Genomic DNA, 9,139 nt, shown 5'->3' on the forward strand with positions numbered 1-9,139 from the left:
TTGTAATAATATAATTGCCATTTAAAATCATATGTACCAAAAATAAGATGCCAAAGCAGTTGTCACACCTCAGGCTGGAATTAACTGAGAGCTCAGGGAGAGCGAGCTTCTCTGCAATACCTTTATGTAGTCTCATCCTCACATGATGGGGCACCTTCATCAAACACTCTTAATAAAATTCGTTCAAAGATTTATACAGTCATTTGAAATGAAATGTGGATTTAGATTGTTGTCTGTTTTCATTTCCTCTCTATAGAGAATGCTGAACAACCTTCTTGTGCTGCCTGGGCAAAGCACGAGGCCACCCCACTGACACTAACAATGAGAAGATGAGGAGTGAAAGTGTTACACTGTCAAATAGCAGCAAGACCTTGATGCCAGCTCTTGCTCTTGACGAAGGCGGTCGCACTTTTCTCCTCCTCCTCTAACTTAGCTTTCCTGCTTAGCCTCTTATGTCCTTGTCTAGTCTCGTGTTTTTTGTATTACTTTTCCCTGGAACACTCTCTCACAGTCTGTTCTCTAAAACCTAAAAGAGGAATTATGGATTTGATCAACTGGTCCCTAAATGCAATTGACACCCTTTTCTCAACGAGAAGTTTGGGCTTGAGTGAGCCTGAGTGCTGAAGATATCTACCTATTTGGAACCATGGTAACAGGGTTCTTGCTGATCGGAGCTGGCTTGGCCCTGACTTATCAAAGAATTAAGAAAGCGGAACCGGCTGTTCAAACCTCCACAAGGCTGCCCGCTGGGATTGAAACGATGGACGAGGCGTGAGTTTCTCAAAACGGGCTCATTGAGTGCAGCACGGATAAGATCTTGGAGAAGCTTACAGCTGCCGTGAATACTCAGAATAAGATCTCTGAGTGCAGGCTGGATTACATCTTGGGGAGGCTCACTGTGGTCGTGAGTTCTCAGAATCGGCTCTTTGAGCACAAGAATGACAACATCACTGAGCGCAAGTTTGATAACATCATGGAGAAGCTCACGGCTCTCCAACGGCAGATTGAGAGACCAGTGTTGGACTGTTAGAACTGCTTTGAAATTCATATGAGCTGTTTGCACTAAAGTAAAAAGCACCATCACTTCATGCGGAGATCCTTCGGCTCCCGCCTTGCGACCGCAGCTGGCGCCGAACAAAAACACCCTGATAACGACTGTGTTTAGACTGTTCTTCCCATTCCATGCAAGGCCACCTGGGTTGGCTGGAAGACTGTTTACTTAGCCTAGCAGGGCGAAGGACACTGTCTCAGCTGAACTCTGGACACACACACACACACATATACACTGATATGCACACACTCATCCCCCCCTCCCTTTCCTTCGATGCTTGTTCCCTCCTGGGAACACGGCGGGTCTGAGCCCACGCTGGAATGGTAGCGCTGGGCAGGATGGCTGCTGTGTTTGCTTCGGATTACTCCTCACCCCCCACCCGACCCTGTGACTTGTCACGCGTTCCATAATGTTGTGCTGTGGACATTTATGTGCTTTTTGTGCAGAGGAGTTTTTTTGTTTCCTGTTCTCATGCTGTCCTCCCAGGAGCCCAGCATGAGTAGAGGTCTCTTTTTTTCCTCTTGTACTTTCCCATTGTAGTGTATATTTCAGTGTTTTTTTCTGTAACGCTACCGATCTCCGACCTGTATCCCCATGTGATGTCTGTGTTGTGTGTGTAAGGTCGGGGGGGGGGGGGGGGGTGCCCTATTTCACTGCAGGGCAACCTGCACATGGCGAATAAAGCCTTGATTGATTGATTGATTGCAATTTAAAGAGTTTGTATGTTTAAAATATGTTTAACATTGGCAACTGTTGTCAGCGTAATATGCAACCACAAAATCACCACTGGCACCGTCTACGCCTACTCTCATTCACTTTGGTTTTGGGCACACCATAATCCGATTACAGCCTCTAGTTGGAGTCCTTCTGTTAATATTCCCATTTTTTTTTTTTTTTTTTTTTGCTGTTTTGCATACTTGCATATTTGATGACGGAGTAAAAATTTATCTGCTTGTTTTCCCCGAGGCAATCAGTATTCATCAAAATTCATGTCTTATCGGTGTATCAATTAATTTAATATGGCCTTAATGAAGTAGTAATTATTTTAAGCTACTTATGTGACCATTCTTATAACGGAAATCAAATCAGCAGCCAGAGGCAAATGACAATCAGTTCCATCAAAACTCAGTGTATACATGAATTGTAATATTCTGCAAGACATGTAATGAGATAATCCAATTATTCTTATGATCAAAGTGAGAAACAACAAGTCTCTGCAAGTGGTTTATGCTCATTTAGCAGCTAGTGAGTTGCAGTGAAGTGACATCACAACATGCTTGTCTTTACATCTGAAAGATAACTGGTAATATTCTCTAACAGGAGATCAGTGCAGATTGGGATGAATTAAAAACCAGTGCTGTCCCGACCTTTAAAAAGAGAGTGGTGCAATCAACATGAAGTACAGACTTAAAACAACTGGAAAAGTCAAACTATAGGGATAAAACCACATGTATTATTCATGTGTGTACAACCCTCATGTTAAATTTAAATAAATTAGCATTCACTCACATTTCGCTGAAGGAAGTTTGTCCCCACCCCCGATATCCACACATAGAGGCAATTTTATCTTTCAGTGGCTTTAAAAATAGACTCAAAACAATCAGAAGCACATATACAATCATCCTACAATCAAGAAGGAAATGTATGCACACAGCCGCAGCCGTTTCCATTATATACAGCCACTTTATCCATGCCACTCATCCTGATTACAAAAACACATAGATACACAATATGCATACATTAACTTGTTTACTAGTTTCCCGGTTGTTGCGATTGCTTCGGGGGGGACTTTAAAAGTAGTGCAATAACTTTTAAGTAGACCGATCTCAGATGCCAGAATGGGTCATTTAGTGGAAGAAGGACACACTGCTGCTCCACTTCACCGATACTGAAGAGGGGGTTTATCCCATTCAGGCCCCGGCTCCTTCAAGTTCAGCTTTAACTGGATGTGGAGGATGTGCTTGGCAAACAGACACGCTGCTGCAATGTTGTTTTTGGAAAAGCAGAATCATTTTAATGCAGCGCTATTACTGCACTACACAGTATCACAAAGCAGCTGATAAACTGCAGCATCTGTTTATCGTTTGTTTCATGTTTAATCATTTATAAGTATCTGGATCGTTTTTGAGTGTGGGAAAATTTGGTCGATTTATAATGTTATGTGACCTCAGAGCAGCTTGGTATTTAGGGGCAACAACACTATGGGGAAACTGCCAAATGACACTTTATCATGCTGACATAATGAATAACAACTGGCCTAATAATAATTCATTTATTTTTTTAAAATATGGATGATTCGAAAAAAAAGAACAAGTTGAGAAGTGGGCTGGGTAATAAATTATTTGTAAATGTAGCAAAACTACAATATTAAAATAACAAGTCAGGCTAAAGACCCCAATGATCAGCTGATCCCCTATGAGCATGTAGTTTTGTAGTCTTGTGTAATTCTGTTCCTGTGAATCAAAATTACTTCAGAGATGTTACATTTAATCAAATCTGAGTTCTAAAGAAAAGGGCAGAGTGTAGTTATAGGGGCTGAAAACTGCAGCATGTTTGAAATAAACTCAAACAAGACTTGGCAAACGCATCACACCATTACACTTACAGTATGTTATGCCTATGTTTAATTTGGATGTGTGAAAATATACATGTTGTTGCTCGGTTTCAACACTTTTAATTGGAATCATCAGCCAGAAAATGTGCAATGACACAACCAATGATGAGCCAATCAGCAGTTCCCAATAACAAAATGTGCCAAATATTGTGTTTTCTGTGTTAGTGATCCATCTTGTGAACTACAAAAACACTAGCCAAATAGCACCAGCATGTCCTGTATGAAATGTATCAGACACTGCAATACCATTAGCCTAGATTAAAATATTGCTTTGTTTCTATTTAGCAGGTAAAGTGGGTGCAGTTTTACCATAAGACCTCACAACTTTAGTGGCAAGCTGCTTGTCTCAGGACTCTCCCTGTCTCCAGCCATGTATTGTTATCAATATAATGCAGTCATATTATAAAATCATCCCACAAAGAGCGTGTAAAAATAAAATAAGAAAAGAAATAGTCAGCTTTAGTAAGACATTTGCTCACGTTCAGAAAAAGGCCCATTTTCTGTCTTCCCATGTGTGAAGCTCGTTAGCTCATCATGAATCAGCAGGATGACATTCTGTATCTTCTTGGCATTTGGTAAGACTGAGTCACAGTCGGGCTGAACACTTTAGTGTCAGTACAAATGGAGAATGCTGCACAAATTTGAGTGTAATACAAAAGAAATGCATTTCTCTTATATCGTCCAAGTCTAACATAAAATGCATTGAATTGAATTACAAAGCTTTCTGGCTGCTGCTAGCGTAGTCAGTCGGGTTTGTAGGTTTGCATTGTTCTGGAGGAAGTGAGGGCTATCTAGCTTGTCAGTATGTTACCTGAACCATACTCTGATCTCCAGCACTAAGTATGCAATTGGTGGTTGCCATTTGTAGTCAGAATATGCAAACTCAGCTCCTTCCTCCATCCTAACACCAGTGGAAATGTTTGTTTGTTTGTTTGTTTTTTACAATAATGTATTTAAATTTCAAATATCTTCAAGTTTTGCTTCTATTTTCTTACCATAACACAAAGTTATTTTTGTAGGTTGACTGTTTTAAGGGAAATCGGGTACTTTAGCAACCTAACTAAAATAACTAGCCACTTCCAGAAAGCTAGCCAGCTACAACTCAAGGACCAAGGAGAAGGTTTTTAGGGCACAGCCTGCAATTTACAAAACAAAAACAAAAAAGTGTTTTTTTGACAGTCACATTCTCACTCACAGAACTCTCAGTCAACATGCTGTCATCCAGCTGTCAACAATAAAATGTCCTGTAACATCCTCAAAGATTCAGAGGAAAAGTTTCCAGTGAAAATAACATGAACTCTGGCATGTTTGGGCCTTAATACAATTCAAGCTCAGTGCTCACACCACTTTCCAGATATGACTCCCCATAACTTTTTTCTCCAAAATAAAATGCAAAAAAAGTTATTTTGATATCGTAATTAATAACAAATTTACACCTACAATTGTTCACAAAAGGACAACCAGGTACAGTGTTTGCTTTCTGAAATCGCGCCCTCACAAACTGTGGTTCACAGTTTCAGCAGTGATCAGGTTCATACTCTACAAGAACTATGGGGAAGCCCTATTTTGAGAGCATTTAATTATACAGAAAAGTACATGATGGAGTTGAGACAAAAAAATTGAACCTTATTAACTAAAGCTGTCAACAAATTGTGAAGAAGTGATTGACCTTATGTCAGAATGGTGGCCTGGAAAAGGCAAAGCCTCTCAAGGAAATGATAAACTAAGAAGAAACAGCAAAACATAACACAACAGCAAGCACACATCTCAATAAATTTGGACCCACCACTAATAAAATAATCTTGCTACTTCGCTGACCCACTTCCACTACGCTGCTGTATGCAGCCACATATGCTGATGCCATAACACTGCCTCCACCATGTTTTACAGGTTATATTATTTCCTCTGTCCAATAAAGTGTTTCATAACTCGCTTTCCGATGGCTAAGAGTGAAAACAGCTGCACCTTACACCTTGTCGTAACCGTTTGTATATCCATTCATGAATGCACCCTTTTGATGTAGACCTTGACAATAATATGCCAGTTTCCTTCAAAGTATTCTTGAGTGCAGGATTTTTCTTCAGCCTCTGAGCTCAACATTCACTTTGTGACTGTTTGATTTTGCAAAGAGTGTCATTGTCCAAAATTCTATAGATCTGTGCTCTTGCTTCGTAGTCATTGCCCACAAAACGCTCACTCAGTTAGCACTCTATTGTCTACACTTTTTTTTTCAGTGTATCTGACATGAGAGAGTACAGTTCAGAGTAAACTTCAGAGGACCTGGCATCCTGCTTCATAGCGTGATAGTGCTGGTTTGGCGAGGAACCGCTCTGTGTATTGATCTGCTCATGCACTATTCCCTCTACTTCGTGTGAGAATTTGCCTCTGATCTGAACCAACTTTCAAGTGGGTAAAAACAATCTGACTCAAAGGCACTTTTTTTTGTAATGTACATCAATAGAGTAGCAGAGTGTGCAGAAAAAAAGCAAGCCTCCAATAGTGGTTCAAAGGGTAATGATTTACCCTCTGAATGGCCTATCCATCAGAGCTACCCTTAATTCTGCTTTATACCGATCTAACACAAGTTGATGCAAACTTAAAATAGTTCAGGAGGATTTCAAAGTGAAATGTCATTCCATTGGGGCGATCGTGGCTCAAGAGTTGGCAGTTCATCTTGTAACCGGAAGGTCGCCGGTTCGAGCCCCGGCTTGGACAGTCTGTGTTGTTGTGTCCTTGGGCAAGACACTTCACCTACCGCCTATTGGTGATGGCCAGAGGGGTCGATGGCGCGATATGGCAGCCTCGCTTATGTCAGTCTGCCCCAGGGCAGCTGTAGCTACATCTGTAGCTGCCTCCACCAGCGTGTGAATGAATAGTGGAATTGTAAAGTGCTTTGGGGGCCCCGATAAGCGCTATATAAATCCAATCCATTATTATTATTAAATTTCCAGACAAATCTTAATTCCAGTGAAGATTTTTCAACAAGACTCATTTGTTCGACAACAGAAGGTGAAGCACAAATGGCGAGGTAAATTATTGAACATCGCTACAAATCTTAGTGTGATGATAGTAGTGTATGTATGTATACATGCACCCTATCTCCTACTTAAAAGGTTGAATCCTAGTTTGCAAGAACATCGTCACACATACAGCGATGATTAACATCTATATGTTATTACAAAAATCTTTATATTGATTCATATTCATCATCCCTCAATGTTACACTGTCCACTTGTATCACTTGGCACATTCAGTGTGGAAATTTGTTCAAGTCACCAGTACAGCGATTATTTACACCTCTGTGTTTTTAAAAAGAACTATTATTACAATTATTCAAATATTTATTATAAATATTTTAATAATTATGAATATTTTAATAATTATAAATTTAATATAAATTCTTTGGATTTTCCTGTATATTATGTTCATATTAGTGCTGTCACCGTTAATCTGGTTAAAATGACATTAATGCCATAACTGCCCGTGCGTGGAGCTGCACGGCGTCAAAGCGTTAGCGGGGTTAGCTTGTTTTAACACGATAACTCGCTAACGGAGATTTGCCGCGTTAATGCAGTTATGGCATTAACGTCATTTTAATGAGATTAACGTTGACAGCACTAGTTCATATGTTTTTACCGTATTACCTAATCAGTCTGTGTTTCTTTCATGTGTCATGCTCAGTGTTTGTCGCCCGTAAAATAACTTATTTCTAAACGTGCTGCTGGTTACAATAAAGATAATAATGTACTGTAACTTTTTACAACAAGTTTTCCTCAAGTAATCAGCACACTAATAATTTGCTCCATCATTTGATAAATTGTTGGTGATACTTGAAACCATTAAAGCCAACTTAATCTTTAATGTCGCAAAACTGAAAGTTTCAAACCTGCAAATGAGCAAAACTGAAACACTGACTTGAATAAAACATCTTAATTAGCTCTGATGATATCTTTTTTTTTTCAGTTTGATTTACATTTTTAGTGCAGTTTTCTTTATTTATCTTTATTGCTTTTACTGTGCTGTTTATGCCAGTGGTTAAGACACAGTTGATGGCAATATAGTTTTATAATAGTACATCTAAAATGCTGCAAGGCTTTGTGAAACGGTAAAAGATGCTTAAGCGTTATACTGCATATTCATCAGTGCCAGTATTTTGAGAAAGACAAGTTGGCAGCTAAGACTCCTTGAATATCTTCCAAAGTCTAATTAACAGACGTAGATATCAGCAGTACTGTGCAGTCAAAGATGACAGACTGTATCACAAGACACGAATCACTCGGTGTCACTCTTTATTTCAGAATCAAAACAGATTTAATGATCCGTAAAAGTATAAAACATTGACCCCATTAACTCCTAACTGACGCACCTGTGATCCTCAAAAGTTCTCTGTATTTGAGCTATTCAGAGCACCGGAGGATTTGTCAAGATGATCTCTATTACACTTTAGTCTATAGTTCGATAAGCACTGACACGGCGTGAAAAACCTATAAACATGCAGAAAACGTGTCTTATCTGTTGATCCTACATATTTGAAAAGATGGATGACTCAAAGGAGAAAAGATAAAAAGGGTTCAAACCTTAATTGCAGACCGGAGCTGCTCAGCATCCACTTCTCTGCGTGTTGCCTTCTCCTGCACTGCTTCTGCTTCCAAGCTCAAACGATCTCGCCAAAGCAGATTTCAGACACTCTTTGCTGCAGTCACTGCCGTTCATACACAAACGCTGCAACCCTGAATGAATGAATAGAGCTTACAGGTGTACATGTCGGGAGAGCGCTGCCAGAGCTCATGGCGTGCTCCAGCGCTCACAGACTGAGACGTGGAAGAAGAGAGGGCAGCTTATTTGGCATTATCATCCCACCCTCCCTCTGGTCTACTCTCCTCCCGTTCCTCTCTCTGTCACTGTCTCCTCTCTTATTCACCTTTTTATCCCCTGCCTTTCCCCTCAAAGCAACTGCTCGGCTTCCTCTTGTCTTGCTGTAATTATGAGTGTAAGTAATTGTCTTATTCCAGCAAGAGGGTGTACGTGAGAGAGAGGCAGACACGACTTGAAGCAAGCCATCTGTGAGAGAGTATTTATATGAAACTGAAGGAGAATCTCTGCTTTTGAGGGAAGGACCATCCTCTCTGAGACAAACAGCTACTGGCATGTATCAGAGAGGGATGAACAGCCGACTTCGTACAAGAAGAGGAGAATGAAAGAGCCTCCCGTGTCTTCGAGATCTAAGGTGCACACAATGAGGAGCTGCTGATTTAAAGAAGCATAAAATTACCTTGGACACAATTACATTTTTTGACAGTGAAGAATCACCTCTCTGGAACCCTTAAGTGCTACTTTTCCTCTTTTTGAAAGGTGTGACATTTAGAAGAAATGCTTAGCCACTAAACTTGAATCTAACCTTTACTAAATAATGGATTGTGGCTGTGAATCATGTGACACCTCAGTAATTGAAAAACAATATGAAAATTCCAGAG

The 9,139-nt window shown here is 40.1% G+C and overlaps 1 protein-coding gene across 3 annotated transcripts in view; it reads right to left on the minus strand.

Moving 5' to 3' along the window:
* The window catches only part of b3gat1b (beta-1,3-glucuronyltransferase 1 (glucuronosyltransferase P) b), a 60,254-nt gene extending 51,776 nt beyond the window's left edge, over positions 1-8,478 (minus strand). For 2 of the 3 annotated variants that reach the window (XM_085288207.1, XM_085288204.1), the window contains exon 1: positions 8,243-8,477. The gene's annotated coding sequence lies outside the window, so the exon portion shown is untranslated. Of the gene's footprint in view, positions 1-8,242 lie in introns of all 3 variants that reach the window. The other variant, XM_085288205.1, reaches the window with a different exon arrangement.
* Between the last annotated feature and the right edge of the window lie 661 nt (positions 8,479-9,139).

Source organism: Mchenga conophoros, linkage group LG10, assembly GCF_057382185.1.
Source record: "Mchenga conophoros isolate Kocher_MC1m ecotype Shallow Benthic linkage group LG10, M_conophoros_male_GT1.1, whole genome shotgun sequence".
Lineage (NCBI taxonomy): Eukaryota > Metazoa > Chordata > Actinopteri > Cichliformes > Cichlidae > Mchenga > Mchenga conophoros.